This window comes from Mastomys coucha, unplaced genomic scaffold, assembly GCF_008632895.1.
Source record: "Mastomys coucha isolate ucsf_1 unplaced genomic scaffold, UCSF_Mcou_1 pScaffold14, whole genome shotgun sequence".
In the NCBI taxonomy this organism is placed as follows: Eukaryota; Metazoa; Chordata; class Mammalia; order Rodentia; family Muridae; genus Mastomys; species Mastomys coucha.
Genome location: NW_022196896.1, coordinates 4420385 through 4437362, shown reverse-complemented (window position 1 = coordinate 4437362; position 16978 = coordinate 4420385). Strand labels below are relative to the sequence as shown.

The 16978-nt window shown below is 36.7% G+C and overlaps 1 protein-coding gene across 4 annotated transcripts in view; it reads left to right on the top strand.

Annotated features, from left to right (window-relative positions):
* Rngtt (RNA guanylyltransferase and 5'-phosphatase) overlaps positions 1-16978 on the top strand; it is a 211138-nt gene that overhangs the window by 103110 nt on the left and 91050 nt on the right. The window lies entirely within an intron of this gene.

The following is a 16978-nucleotide window of genomic DNA, read 5'->3' as shown; positions in this document are numbered from 1 at the left end:
ATATAAAACAACAATCAATTTAACAGTCTTATGTAGATGCTTGTCTACAGCAATACTGAAAATACGTATGTTTAACTCAATATAAATTTTAAATAACTCCAAACATATTAACTGTATATTTTAAAATAATACATCACTACTAGTATTTTCTTAAATGAACATAAATATATAAAGACTTTTTGTTTGTTTGTTTGTTTTGTATTTAGTAGAGTTTAAAATCTTGGCTCTTGCTGGGTGGTGGTAGCGCACGCCTTTAATCCCAGCACTTGGGAGGCAGAGGCAGGCAGATTTCTGAGTTCAAGGCCAGCCTGGTCTACAGAGTGAGTTCCAGGACAGTCAGGGCTACACAGAGAGAAACCATGTCTCGAAAAACAAAAAACAAAAAACAAAAAAACAAAAAAACAAAATAAAATCTTGGCTCTTAGTGTGGTACAAGCCCAAAATAAGAACAATTTTTAGACACTGGATTTCATTGTAATAAGGCTGTACTTCAATGACCCTCACATCACCAAAGGATTTTACCTTCATCGTAGCTAAGCTGAGAGTTGACAGTTCTGCTGTGCCAAGGAATGAATTGTAGGCACGATTTTTGGATACAGACTTCCTGCTATGGTCAAAGTTATTTGACTTGAGTGAGTGTTTTCATTTTCAGCCCACAGAGAACAGGTTACTTTCATTTAAGAAATGGTGTGTGTATTAAGATGGTCTATCCATAAAGTCATTCACTAGCTGTTTCAATGAACAATGGTTCTACTTGAAGGATGGCACAGACATTAGGTGAGGGTAAGAATTTGGTTCATTAGCTATGATAATTTGGAAAAGCATTCATCTCAGAGAAAGAGTAATTTATAAAGTCCTCTTCAAACTTGATAAAAGAGCTATAAACATCAAGCAAAGCATTCAGTCCCACTCTTTGTTGTTATCTTACAAGCCACCTCTCAAGTTAGTTGTCTATGTTTCTTTTGGGTATATAAATATCTTGAAATATATAAGCTGTTCTGAAAACCATAGTATAGTGTAAAAACATGAAATAAACAATATTACTAATAGAGAGGCTGAGATAGGAGAAGCAAGATTTCAAGACCATTATGTGGTACACAGCAAGACACTGTTATGGACAAAGAAGCTGAAATTGTATATGGATTGTACAATATTGGACCTATTTCTCCAATTACCAAATTAGAGAGACCATTGGATGACAATCCATTGGATGACAATCAACAAATTTCTAATTCTTCATATTTTTGGATTTTAATTAATTAGGATATGTTGGTAATATTAATTTTCATATTAAGAAAAAGTAATTGTCATTTCCTGTTGTTTTTGTTGTAAGAGGTAGAATTGGATTTGTTGAAAGATTACGGTCTTTCTTCTAGGGTGTAGTTTTGCTCCTTATGTTGATGTTTTCCATCTATTATCCTTTGTAGAGCTGGATTTGTGGAAAGATACTGTGTAAATTTTGTTTTGTCTTAGAATATCTTGTTTTCTCCATCTATGGTAATTGAGAGTTTTGCTGGGTATATTAGCCTGGGCTGTCATTTGTGTTCTTGTAGGGTCTGTATGATATCTGCCCAGGATCTTCTAGCTTTCATAGTCTCTGGTGAGAAGTCCGGTGTAATTCTGATAGGCCAGCCTTTGTATGTTACTTGACCTTTTTCCCTTACTGCTTTTAAAATTCTTTCTTTGTTTAGTGCATTTGGTGTTTTGATTATTATGTGGAGGGAGGAATTTCTTTTCTGGTCCAGTCTATTTGGAGTTCTGTAGGCTTCTTGTATGTTCATGGGCATCTCTTTCTTTAGGTTATGGAAGTTTTCTTCTATAATTTTGTTGAAGATATTTACTGGCCCATTACATTGGAAGTCTTCACATTGTGCCTTGGATTTCCTGGATGTTTTGGGTTAGGAGCTTTTTGCATTTTGCCTTTTCTTTGACTGTTGTGTCAATGTTTTCTATGGTGTTTCTACCCCTGAGATTCTCTCTTCTCTTGTATTCTGTTGGTGATGCTTGCATCTACGATTCCTGATTTCTTTCCTAGGTTTTGTATCTCCAGTGTTGTCTCTCTTTCTGATTTCTTTATTGTTTCTATTTCCATTTTTAGATTCTGGATGGTTTTGCTCATTTCCTTCACCTGTTTGATTATGTTTTCCTGTAGTTCTTAAAGGGATTTGTGTGTTTCCTCTTGAAGGGCTTCTAGCTGTTACCTGTGTACTCCTGTATTTTTTTGAGGGTGCTATTTGTCTTTCTTAAAGTTCTGTATCATCATCATGAGAAGTGATTTTATATCTGAATCTTGCTTTTCTGGTGTGATGGTGTGTTCAGAACTTACAATGGTGGGAGTATTGGGTTCTGATGATGCCAAGTAACCTTGGTTTGTATTGCTTATATTCTTATGCTTGCCCCGCATCATCTGGTTATCTCTAGTGCTACCTGCCCTTGCTAAATCTGACTGGAGCCTGTCCTTCCTGTGATCCTGGTTGTGTCAGAACTCCTCAGAGTCAGGGTGTCTCTGTGATTCTGGGATTCTGTTATCCTGGGCTTGTTAGAGCATCTGGGAGTACAGCTTCTTCTGGGTGTTTTGAGACTGGCTGCAGAGTTTGTGCCCAAGGTCTGCTCAGGGCACCAGCCCAGACGACTGGAAGGAACCTGAGCCACTGTGCTGGTGGAGTTCCTGTGTGCCTGGGTCCTGCTGGTTCCAGTTACTCCAGATATTGGGACAGATGTTGGGTCCTCCTCACCTCTGATCCTGAGAGTGTCAGAGCGCCTGGGCAGGTTGCAGCATTCTAAGGTTGGAAGTTTGGGATCCTAGGCTCAGAAAATTTTCTTAATGTAAACTAGCTACCCTTGTCTCTTTCATCTATAAACCCCACCATTAGAGAGGTAGAGGCAGGAAGATCAGAAGGTAAAGGCTAGTCTGTGCTGTGTGTGTCTATAAGAGGCATTTTAGTCCAAGAAGCAACTCCAATATTACTTTTATCAGGAAATTGTTTATTATACTGACTGGTAAGATCAATGTTCAAAAGTTAGAACTTTAACCTAATTGGCACAGAATGAGAAGGATCTATCAGAAAGACATGGTCCGTTTCCATGTCCAAAGTGATGGGTGGGTATAGGGTGCTGGGCATTACTGACCAGCTAGCATATAAACACATAGATATTGACAGTCCGTGTAGCTGTCTCCTGTATTTTCTTTCTGTTAGCCCTTTAGGTCCTCCCTCTTTCCCCTAACATAAGACCCAGTGAAAAATAACAAAGCAAAACAAAACAAACAAAAAAAACAACCCCCCTCAGATATTTGATCCTGAGGTTTCAGTCTGGGAATATGAGAGTCATAACAAGTCAGAGAAATCCCTCTTTCCTACCGATGCAAACCTAGCACTTCTGTGACATTCCTGCAATATACACATATACCCATATTGCCAGTACTTAGTTCCAAATATTTAAAAACAAGTTGAAGTCCTCAAACTGTGTTTCCCTAGTTTGTCATCATAGCTTTAAGAAACAATGTGGTAAGGTATAATTTATTTATAATCCGTAGAGTTTTTTTCTCCTTTTTTCTGAGCACCAAGACTAAACCTTTTGGAATAATACAGGTTCTTTGAAAGTCACAGAATCTCTCTTAGTTCCTCGTGAACCAGGGTGCCAAAAAACTATAATTGCCAAAGCCAACAAGTCTATGACTTCCAAGTTTGTCATCTCACATTCAGTAAGATTAAGAAAACATAGATATGAAGCGAATGTAGATTTATTGAAGAGAAGCGAGAAAAACCCTTCAGTAGAAAGGGTGGTCCTAAAGAAGGGGAATACTGTGCTATCTGTCTTGCCCAGTGGCCTCTTATAAATCGTAGGATGGGAATATGGAATGAAGGACTAGGATAATCTCTATTGAGGTTGGTTATTCTCTGAGTATATTGTGGGCCTAACCAGTGTGGTTTATTATACCCTTTTCCTGGGACTAAAAGAGATGGTGATAAGTTGCTTGTTTAATCAAGAGCATTGTCATATATATGCTTTGGTCACTTTTGCCTTTTAGCTCCATAAACACTCTTTTATCTTTCTGTAGGCTATTTCTTGTTTTCAGACTGTGTCTAACTTAAAATTTACCATGAGCCTGTAGTTATGGAGAACTAACTTTTGCTGCAGGAAATTCTCTGTAATTTAAAGTGTATTTGTAAAAATATGGTTGGTTTTATATAACTTAATATATAGCCTCTATTATTTCATTTTTAAAGTTAGAATTTATTATTTTTAAGTCATGTTACATGTGTATGCCTGTGTGGGTATATGCATTTCAGTGTATGTGCCCGATGCCAGAGGTGTTGGTTTCCTTGAAGCTAAAGTTACAGGCAGTTGTGACTCATCTTGGTGCTAGGAACCAGATTCAGATCCTCTGTAAAAACAGCAGGTGCTCATACCTACTACAGAGCTACCGCTCCGTGTCGTCTTATACATTTTTAAAACTGTGTGAGTATAAGCACACACATGACACAGTTATATGTGAAAGTCAGAAGACAAACTGTGGAACTGGTTCTCTCCTTCAACCTTTGTGTGGGACCTAGGGTTCCTGGAGGTGGAACTCTTGGTGTGGTGAGTTTTTTTGTGCTGAGCCACCTCATTGGCCCCAGCCTCTTGTCTTTTTTTTTTTTTTTTTTAAATTACATTTCCTTATTTATGTGTATGTTAGGGCTCTCATGCACTGTATAGTGTATATATGGGTACCAGAGTTTGAACTTAGATCATCAGGCTTAGTTAGAATATCTTTCCCTGCTGAGTCATCATGCTGACTGACCTATTCTTCTATATTTGTTTTTTATTATTTTCCTTTTATAACCTGACCTTTAAAAAGTATATGATCACATTGGTATTAGTTGCGTTTTCACCCATATTTGCTTGGAACTTATGTGAACTTTCTATTATATTGATGGTATCTTTCCCTTCCCTGTACTCATAGCTAGATGCATATCTTCATTATTTGGAAGTCAGACACTCTTTCCTGATGCTTGCTCACTCTTGTGCATCATGCCTAGAGCTTTTACTAAGATACTGCTTCTCCTACTCTTGAAGGAATCCTTTGCGATGCTTTTTTTTCACTACCAGTTCACTCTACATTTTGTTAAAAAAGTTTACTGTACCTTTGTTCCCAAACAGTCCTGTAAGTGCACTAAAATTTTAGTGTGTATGGTGACCTGAATGACAGTGTTTCCCATATGCTCCTATATTTGGATGCTTGGTTCCCAGATGGTAGAAGTGTTTGGGAAGAATTAGGAGTGGCCTCGTTGGAAGAGATGTGTTACTCTGAGTGGGCTATGAGGTTTCAGAAGACTCACGCCATTCCTGTTGTACTCTCTGTCTTATGGTTGTGCTCAAGGTGTAAGCTCTCAGCTATTGTTTCAGCAGGATACCTGCCTGCTGCCATGCTCCCCACCATTATATTTATGAACTCTAGTCCTTTGGAACTGTGAGCCCCCCAATTGAAATTTTATTTTAAGTTGCATTGGTTATGGTGTCTCATTACAGCAATAGAAAGTAAGACAGAGTATATACAACAAGCCCAGCTAAGTAGTAAGATGTAGTTTATTCTGGAACCCAGTATAGTATCATGGTCCAGGAACACAGATTCAGGTTACCCCAAATACTATATTTGAAGTCATAACAGTTGTAAAGTTTTTATAGTAGCAGAATTATGAGAGGCATGAGTCGGCACACTTTTCAAATATGTTGGTAGATATATTAGGTAGGCAGGTTATAGCAAAATAGAGAAATTTTTGCTATAGGCCTCAGATGCTATCTGATGATACTCTTAGCTTTTGGGTTGGTTCCCCCAAAAGGCATATGAAGTAATTACAAGGAAGTTAACATACTGAGATAAGCAGTAAATGGCTACTTAAAAGTCTAAGATAGATCAAGTAGTTTGACTCTTGATATGACATTCTATAATATTCCAACTGTATTCACTGAAGTTCTTACTTAGTTTTGAACTCACTCCTCTTCCACTTTCTTGGAATTTTAGTTCACAGTTACTTTATTTCAGGTTATATAGTAGGACTTCTCTTAAGATTTTAAAAAGTTCATTGTTATTAATTTGAATAACAGAGTGACAGGCATTATTTTGTTTATTTTTAAATTTATAGGTGTGGATATGTTTGCTTTCTTGCTTGTCTGCTTGTGCACTGCCCGAAGAAGCCAGGCATCGGATCCTTTGGAATGAGAGCTATAGGTGGTTATGAACTACTTGATAGAGGTTCTATGGATAGAGTCATAGGTCCTTCTGCAAGAGCAGCAATTGCTGCTGAGCTCTCAGACCCTAGTCTAACCTCCCCTTTCCTACCTTATTTGAGGCAACGTTTAAATATGTAGCCCTAGCTGGCCTAGACCAGGCTGACCTTGAATTCAAACAGATCTGCTGCTTTTGCTTTTGGAGTTCTGGGATTAAAGGTATGTGCTACTGTGCCCAGAGTTTACTTTATTTTAATTATTTTTTTAGCTTTTCTTTTAAAGCCATACATGCATTTAATTAAAAAAATCTTAGTATACATTAATCTTACTATACATTAGCTTAGTATACATAAATAAATTAGCTTAGTATACATAAATCTTAGTATACATTAGTTTATCATTTTCCAAATTAAATTGAAGAGAATTTGTATGCTCTAAGATGGATTACTTACTATTGTTCCCATCATTTTTTTTAAACCAAATTAATTTGCTTTTTAGATTATTTGTTTTAGGAATAGTGCTCTGCATTGCTGCCTCTCTCTTCCTGGAAGGTTATCATATCTTTCACAGAATTCTTGAAGTTTCTTTGTGTGCATGTTTGTGTGTAGGTCATATATGCATTTGTGGAGGTCCCAGGACAGTTCGAGGTATTTATTCTGTGGTTCCTTCTCTCTCTCTTTTATTTTATTTTTATTTTTTATTTTTTATTTTTTTAAGATTTATTTATTATATGTAAGTACACAGTAGCTGACTTCATACACACCAGAAGAGGGTGTCAGATCTCATTATGGGTGGTTGTGAGCCACCATGTGGTTGCTGGGATCTGAACTCAGGACCTTTAGAAGAGCAGTCAGTGCTCTTACCCGCTGAGCCATCTCGCCAGCCCCACTCTCTCTCTTTTAAGACAGGGTCTTTCATTGACCTGACTAGCTGGCTCGCAAGCTTCCCCTTCCATCTTGCCACCATTATGATTACAAGCACTAGTCACCATACCTGGCTTTTACATGGATCCTGGAGATTGGAATTTAGGTCTTCATACTGTAAAATAATCACTTTACTGACTTAAGCCATATTACCTGTTTAGGTTTCTTTCTGGGTTATTGGCTATTATTCTTGCCTTTTAATTGGTGCTGTAGTTTATTTGTGGCCTCTTCTAAGTGGTGGTAGTTACACTTCAAGATGGAGAGAAGACAGTAGATTAGCATCCTAACTGTTTTCTGTCTGATCTTTAAGCCGGCAGATTGTATTGGAAGGGGAACAGAGCCAGTTGTATCAAAGCTTTGTTTTCCTCTTTTGTCAAGTGGTCAGTCTTTGAGATTTATGGTGATGTTTTTTCCTTTTCTTACTATCTCTATAGCAGACAGGCTCACAAATACCAAAGTCACTGTGTCTTGCATTTCTTCTGTGTGCCTTCTAGGTCAAAGTTAGGTTAATGTGAATCATTTGTGTATATGTAGGTTTCTTCCTTTTTATAACACAGACTGAAAATCAGAAAGATAAGTTTTGTTCCTATCACTTAATAGTTAAGCAATGGTCCTGTCAATTACCCCAACAAGGAAACTTCTCAACAAAAGTTCTAACTTCAAGAGTCATGAACTTCAAGAGTCATAACTTGAAGACATGTTAAAAAGATGAAATGACTCTACTCATAATGAGATACATACAGTAGCCCCTTCCCAATGCTATTGGGTACAGATCCTCACTGCAAGCCTGGATACTTTCTGAGAATAAAGCCTTTTTCTTTCTTTCTTTTCCTTCATTTATATAGAGGGCCAAGTACTAGGCCTGCTTTTCCTGACTTTGCTTATTCTTACTGCAGACTCAAAGACCACTGCCGAATCTCCTGGGTCCTCGTTCTACCTCAGCAAGCATCTGTTTCCTTCTTTCTCCTAGCAGCTGCTGAGATTTGCAGTGTGCAGGCCTGTACACTGAACATAGTATACATAACATTGCCCTGTTGTTTTCTCTCAAGTTCCATTAAAATTGTTCTCAAGTTTTCTTCTGAGTCCATTTCAAAATTATTCTAAGAACCAAGAATAGTGTCTTACAATATATCTCACTAATTTATCTTTTGATAAAAATCCAAATGGGGAATTTAGGGTTCCTTTTTGAGGGTACTTAGTCTCATTAACAGAATATAAAAAGAGGGACACTGACATGATTCAGTGTATAAAGGTGTTTGCTGCCAAGTGTATTTGGACTTGAGTTCTGTCTGTGGTACCCTAACCCCACTCCAGTTGATGGAAGGAAATAACCGACTCCTGAAACTTGCCCTTGCTCTTAAGGAAGCTTGGGGACCATTTTCTAAATTTTGATAGAAAAACAGCAGGGTAGGCAGGCAGGAAGCGGAAGAGGAGGAAGAGTTTCTCTTCTGGTTGTTGTGCTTTTTCAGTTAAGGCTAATGAAAGCTGCCATGTCCTTCCAAATAGCTGCTCGGTGGAAGAGAGCCATGAACTTGAGAAAACTGAGTGCTCTGCGTGGAGTCAGTGAAAGCACTCCCAAGAGCAGGAGCAGGCAAGAGAGCTGAAGGCAAGGCGCAAAGAGTCCTGGGCCCAGGAGGTACATGGCCCTGTTAGCACATAGTGTACATGACATTGCTCTTCTGACTAGAAATCCAGATGAAGAAAGGTTCTTAGTTGTTCTGTGCAAACAATTTCTAGTTCTGTTAGTCCTGGTGCTGCGTTCATCCCATTTTTACTCTTCTTACTGCCCTACAAGTTAACTTTAAATTCCATTCTGTCCCTGGTCTTTAGGTTCTAAAATCCTGGTGATCCTTTTGGAACATCAGAAATCTTTGGATTATTCAAGCCAAGATATTTTGTATATTGGTTCTGAGGGTGGAGAGTTGTTAATTCCTAAGATGTATTTCTCTAATTTTTGGTATAGACATTTTTAAAAAAAGATTTATTTATTTATTATATGTAAGTACACTGTAGTTGTTTTCAGCACACCAGAAGAGGGCATCAGATCTTATTACGGATAGTTGTGAGCCACCATGTGGCTGCTGAGATCTGAACTCAGGACCTTCAGAAGAGCAGTCAGTGCTCTTAACTGCTGAGCCATCTCTCCAGCCCTGGTATAGACATTTTTAAAGGGATAAAATATTTTTTATGGTGTTACAATAGCTTACTACAAAATGAGTTGTTAGAATAACCAGAGCAAACATTGTAATCCAGTGGTTTATGTTTACATGATTGAATAGGGAATTTAAAAATTAAAAGATTGCTTTGGTTTATTATTAAGTTTTGGCCCTGTATTATTTTAGTTATTATATGCCCCAAGTTCAAATTCTTGTTTCTATCTTAAGGATAAAAGGAGGAGAGATTTGAGCTTTTTTAGCCAGTGTACATTCCTAACATAAAATCAAGAATAGATTAAATAGCTTTAATTATCAAAATAGTTTCAAAATAATTAGTGATATAATTATATTCCTTTAACTTTCAATGTCTGTTGAATCAAGTAATTTATTTGGCTTTAAGAGTTAATTATAATGAGAGGATATTTAATATCCTCTAGCATATGACAGCTTCAAAATATAAATATGGAAATTTATTATAAAAAAGGGCACATCATTGTTAATGCAGGCCTTTTATCTCTAGGAAATGGAACTCATATCAAGCTCTGAGTCTCGGGGGAGAGTATTTGGGAGAGGGAGTTGCTAGGCTTGCTTCATCCTTTGTGTACATCAGAAAACTATCTTAGCAAGCGAGACTGCCAGCTCTAAAGAAAAGAGGTAGTAGAGACACTTAGGAGTCAGAAATTTTGCAGAGCTGTGTACAGTAGTGGAACTAGTAGTTTCCAGTACTTTAATTTTTATTATATTACTTCCTACTGTTCATGGCCTTTGCTTAAAAAATATGCTTTCTCATAAGGGACATCCCTTTCACTGCAGTTATCAACTTAGGCTTTGGTTGTTAGTACCTGTTTACCACAACAGCATTGTCTGTCAAGAACAAGACAGATTTAACCTTCATGTTTGATGGAATTGGTGCCTGTGTTCTTTTAATTAGAAACCTCTGTCTAATTTCTAGAAACAGGAAGGGAGATTATCTGTATTTTTCGTTGAAAGATACTTTATACTCATTGATAAACAGAATCTACTTCAGATGTCAGAATCATGTTTCACTCAAAAGAAGTCTAGACTACACGTTTTGCAAAAGTGCAATTTTTTATTAATTTGCTTAAAAAATGAGAAGTTGTATAAACGTTAGATGTGTTTTTGCTTATGTAATGCTGCAGATTCCTTAGATATAAAATTTCTCTCTTTTCACTAGTATCCTCATTTTTATGTTTTACACACACACACACACACACACACACACACAAGTTGCATGGACATTTAAGCATGCATTCATTGTAGGAAGTATAGGGCATGCTAATGGTCTCAAGGGAATTTAGAATAAATTAACTGTAAATTACATGAATTCATTACCAAGGAACAAAGACCTTTTTATCTTTTTCAGGCTATAATTTATGAATAAGGAAAAATTACTATTCCGACTTGTCTTTCAAACTTTAAGTAGAAATGCTAGTTACAGCTGATTTATCACTATTCATTAAATACTCACTGAGAACCATCAATATATTGTTATGTATGGGAAATAAAAAGCTACCTGAACCGTAGGAATGAGTGGTCTGACTAAGACAGTAAATACAGATGATTGATAAAGTGAAAAAATGTTCCACTGCTGCTGTGAATATAGTACTGCAGTTGTCTATTCTGTGTCTTAGAATGTATAAAAATAAAGTAGGAAAATGTTTTAATTGCTAGAAACAACACAAAGTAAAATTGGTTTGGTTGAAAAGAACTTTATAAATATGTTGGAATTCAAAACAAAAATGTAGTGGGTTTGAAGGAACAAACTTTGCAGTGGTTATGGAATTTATGGAACTGGAGGGTTGAATAATATATACCAGGACTAGATTGTGATAGACCCAGAAAGCAGAGAATTTAAGACTTTGTAGAGTTAATAACTTTTAAACAAGGTGGAGTAAAGGATCAGTTAATACCTCTGTAAGAGCAAAAAGAGGGCGAAGAAGTTAGTCACGGAGCATGACAAAAGAAACTGCTTAGGATCACATTATAGTAGGGTTGGCTGGGAAGTGGGGGTAATTCTGTCAGTTTTGGTGTTAATGATAGAGTGCTTCCTTGCTGAATTACTTAATAATGGAATGCTTTGAACCTGGCACCACAAACTGTGTTAAACTCCTAGTTGCCATTTCGTCTTACTAAGGACAGAATCAAGCTGCAATCTGTTGGAGACCACTTCTGCTTACCACTGCCTCTAAGGCATTGTGGATAGAGAAGTGGGGTGTGTGTATGTGTGTGTGTGTAGTTGAGTAGATTAGAGGTCAGTTTTTGTGAGTATCTTATTTCCTTCCACTTTGAGTTCTAAGGATAGAACCAGGATTATCATGTTTATAGTAAAGCACTTTTACCTGCTGGCCAACTCCCTTCCTTTTTCTTCTGACATGTTTTAATTTTCTATGCCTTTCTCATTTCTTGAATACATAGGCTACCTTTATAATGCCAGATTTTTCAAAAATCTAATACTGGCTTCAGTAAATTCTGGTTGGTGGTATTAAGAGTAAAGAGCCTGGCTGGTGTGGGAAAGGAGCCAACTTAAAATTAAACTTATTAAGGGAGATAGAATTGTTTTCTTGTGCAGGAGTTATCTCATTTTGTAAAGTGTTTAACATGTAAACATGAGGATCAGAGTTCCATCCCTGGAACCTAGGAAACTGGTATAATGCTGTGGGCCTATAACTCTAGTATTGGGGAGGCTGAAACCGGTAAGTCCACGTAGTTTAACTAGCCATCCACGGGCAGCAACAGAGCTCATTCAAACTACACAGGTGGGCAGACCAGGCCAAGCCCATGAGGCTGAGGTGGAAGCTAATACATTGTCTTAACTTGAATGTGCTATGGGACCACCTTGTAGAATGCATCCCACAATTTTCATTCCACTCTCCTCCTCATCCACACGGCTCCTGTTTCTACTGCTGTAATTCTGTAATCTCTCTTATCAAGCAAATGACCACGCTGGATCTTTAGTGTTTTGTTAACACTTAGGTTTTACGTTTGTATAGAATGAAAAATCTCCAAATCTGTAAGCTTTGATCCTACCTGCTTAACAGTTCCTTTCTCTGTGTGTCTGTCTCTTGCTGACTCACTCATTGTGTTTGTTTTTTGTTTTAGGTAGTAAAGTATCCTTGAGCTGCTTAGCGTCTTTTCATCTAAAGATCAGTTGCACTGGTTGCAGGTTTCAGCCTTCAGCCACAATATTTCTTGTTAAATTACCTATTTTTTTCCTCGTGTAACTTGCATTAGCCTGTACATTTATTTGTATACTTTTTAATATATTAAATCTTGTTTTTGTAAAAGAACTTGCAAATGGCATAATGCAATGAAATTGACCAAACCCAAAGCCTGTACATTGCAGTATACTTCCGTACAGTTAAAATAGTCATTCTAAAGCTGTGGACTTTCACACTGGATTTTGCATTTCACCTTTAAAATTTTTATGCACCTGTCTACTAGCAAAACCTGGGAAAATCTATGTCAACTAAAACTAGAAAAATAATTAGCTTTGTGCCTTCTTTTATGATAAAAGTGGCTATTACCGACATGCAGTCCTCTTTTTAAAAATTTAAAGTTATTTTATGTGTATGAGTGCTTTGCTTGTATGTATATTTGTGTTCTCGGAGATTGATGAGGATGTGGGTCCCTTGGAACTGCAGTTACAGTGAGCTGCATGTGAGTGCTAAGACATGAACCCTGGGAAATCTGCAAGAGCAACAGTGCTCTTAATCACTAAGCCATCTCTCTCGCCCTTTTTAGTTCTTCTCATCATCCTTTTCTTTTCTCCTTTCTACATGTTATACTATGTGCACATGTGCATTTGTTTATATATAGGATATATATATATAGGATAGGACCAGCATATGAGGGAGAACATGTGATTTTTTTTTTGTGAGTATACGATCTCACTTAATATACATTCTAAAATGCATTGAGTTCATTCATATTCTACAAATTTTGTGATTTCATGTTTCTTTATGTATTTATATATTCTAGTATTATATTTGGATAATGAAAATTTTATATATTATATGAAATTATATGTAGTTTTTTACTTTAAAATTTTCTGTTTATTATTAGTGGATATATAAATGATATATGCATGCATATCTGGGAGTCAAGAGATACCAAATATATATGTATTATACACATATAACATACATTTATATATGTATACATATATATGTGTGTGTGTATAATCATGTGTATACACACACACACACACACACACACACACACACACACACACCAGATTTTCATTATCCGTCCATCTATTGATAAACAACTAGGTTGGTTTCATTTCCGTGGTATGGTGAATCAAGCAGCAGTGAACATAGGCATACAGATATCTCAGTAGTAGGGTTTGGAGTTCTCTGGGTATGAAGCCCAGTAATGAATGAGCTGGGCCATGTGGGAGTTATATATTTAATAGTCTGAAGAATCTTTATACTGATTTCTATATGGATGTATTAATCTTTACTCCTCTAACAATAATAAGGGTTCCTTTCTGTCCACATCCTTGAGTATTTTTAAAGATTTCTCCATTTCACCCAAAGGAGTGAATCCGGGAGTCTGGAGTCCCTGTTCTCGCCCTGCTGTTTGAATGTAAGGAGAGAAGGACACTTACATGCTACCTGTTTTTCAGTTGACAGATTTTTTTCATAATTTAGGGGTTTTATGTGATACTTCAGACCATGTATATAGAGTCATGTGCTCAAATCTGAGTAAGCAATATCTGTCTCATCAAACACTAGTTTTATGATGAAAACATTCAGAATCCTTTGTCCTACCTAGCTTTTACTCACAGTAATTTTCTTGCCTCTGCGTCCCAAGTACTGGCATTTTAGGCATGCACACTCGTGCCTAGCAAGAGCAACTTTAAGATTGTATTTGTGAATAAGATGTTGTGATATTATCTTTTTTTCTTCGTTTATTTTACTTAGCATACTGATTTTTGTCTCTGTTAGTGTTGAGAGAATCACTGGGATTTCATTTTTATTAGTAGCAGGATGGCATCTCATGTGCATATGTACATTTTCTTTATGCATCAGCTGATGTAGGTTTAGCTTGTCTCTATTTTTCTTTCTTTCTTTCTTTCTTTCTTTCTTTCTTTCTTTCTTTCTTTCTTTCTTTCTTTCTTTCTTTTTTTTTGAGACAGGGTTTCTCTATAGTGTTTCCAGGCTGTCCTGGAACTCACTCTGTAGACCAGGCTGGCCTCGAACTCAGAAATCCACCTGCCTCTGCCTCCCAAGTGCTGGGATTAAAGGTGTGCGCCACCACCACCCGGCTAGGTTGTCTCCATTTCTTAGCTGCTGTTAGCAGTGCTGCACTGGGAGGATGTAATGGCAGATCCATGTTCAACATACTATGACTTCATTTCCTTTGACTATATACTTAACTAATTGAATTGCTGGATCATGTGTTACTTCTGCTACTTTTTGGAGCAGCCTTGATGCTGTTTTCCTTTATAGCTATATTACTAATTTCATTTCTACCAACAGTGTACAGGATCTTCACCCCTTTCCATATCCTCATCAATTTTAGGGTTGTTGATAATAACCATTCTAATGGATTAAATAATTCCTAATTGTGGTTTTGAGTTGCATTTCCTTTATAGTATTATTTTTAATTTTTAAAAATGTGTGTGTGTCTGTCTGTCTGTCTGTCTGTCTGTCTGCTTGTCTATCTAAGATTAAGGGCCAACTTTTAATTTTCTCTTTCCATCTTTAGATGGATTCTAGGGATCAAACTAAGGTAGCCTGTGTTGTACAGCAAGCACTTTTATTGACCTAGCCGTGCTTTGGGCCCAGTAACATTTATTTATAATCTCTTTGTCCATAGGGTGAGTAGTGATGACTTGTCTTTCACTTCTTAGGGTAGATTTGTTTCTCTGATACTTTCCATTATAATTTCTGTTGAAATTATTATTTCTTCTAATTGGTTAAAGACATATTTTCTCTTTCTCCAGAATGTTTTAAGATAGAAACTTACTAATTTTAGTTATTTTCAAAAAATTATTTCAGTTCTATAAATTTTCCTCTACTCACTGTGTGCTGGCTAGTTTTTATATTGACTAATCAAGAGCTATGGTCATGTAAAAAAAAGGAAACTTGATAGAGAAAGTCCATAGAACTGGCCTGTAGGACATTTTAACAATTGATGAGGGAGTTTGCCGTGGGTCATACCACATTTAGCTGGTGGTCCTGGGATCTATAAGAAAGCAGGCTGGGTGATCCATGAGTAAGCCAGGAAGCAGCAAATCTCTGTGGATCCTCCATTAGCTACTCCTTTTGAGTCCTTGCCTTTTGGGTTCCATGAATGAGGGACTACTTATCTGAAAGTCGAAATAAACCTTTGTTCCCCTCTCCAAATTGTCTTAGTTATTGTGTTTTATCAAAGCAATAGAAACTCTAACTATGACATACTGTCTTTATTATATCTCACAAATTTTGATAAATCATGCTTTTTAATTTTAATCTAAAATATTTTTATTATTTCTTTAGTCTTTTATTTCTATATTAATTTGAATAATGTTTAGATTTCAGGTACTTGAGGATTTCCTAGCATATTTCAATTATTGATTTCTGCTTGGATTTCATTAGGGTCTGAAAACATAAATCACCTTCATTAAAATGTTACAGTGTTTTTGCGGCTCAGAATTCTTTCTTGGAAAATGTTCCATACGAATTTCAAAACAACAACAAACAATTATCACCTCTTTTGTTGAATGTACTCTACATGTTAGCTGAATAGAGTTGACTGATGTTGCTATTAGTAACATCATATTAACATATTAGTTAAGCTCCATCCTTGGTTCTTAGATCTATGAATCACTAAAGAGAACTCTGCTGGGTGGTGCCTTGGGTGTTGAGACCTCTGTCAGAGTTAGAGTAGAATTGGTGTTTTTTTTCTTGCTTAGTTTCATTAGTTCTTGCTTCATTATGTTAATGCTCTGGTTATACCCTAATTTCAGGCACATGTATTTTGGTTATTGTTTTTGTTTGTATTTTTAAAATCAGTTATTTTGAGATAGACTCTCATGTGTCCCAGGCTGGTCTTGAACTCCTAGTCCTCTTTCTTCTGCTTCCTGAGTGCTAGGGTAACAGGCATGCACCAGTATCGCCTACGGAGACATATTGAAGATGTTATGTCTTCCTGGAGAATTAAACAGTTTGTCATTATGTGATGCCTTCTCTTTCTCAGTGAACTGCTCTGAAATCTGCCTCATTTGAAGTTAGTGTAGATATTACAGAGTTCTTTAGATCAGTATTCTCTGGTTTTATTTCTATATACTTTTAATTTATTTAATTTTAAAACTTAATTTAGAATGTGTGTGTGTGTATGTGTGTGTGTGTGTGTGTGTGTGTGTGTGTGTGTGTGTGCACGAGCACATGCATGTACCACGTGCAGGTCAAAGAACAATTTTTATGGAGTGTGTTTTCTCCTTGTACCAATTCTGGGGATTGTCCATAATTTGCCAACACATACTTTTTTTGTTTTTTGTTTTTTTTTTGAGACAGGATTCTCTCTGTAACCCTGGCAGTTCTGGAACTCTGTGGACTAGGATAGATAGACGCGCGAGTGCTGATGCTAAAGTTGAGGATCATTATTAAGCCTGGCCTTACATCTCTCACCTTCTAAGCCATTTTGTGGTCCTATCCTTTTATTTTTAACTTATTTGCA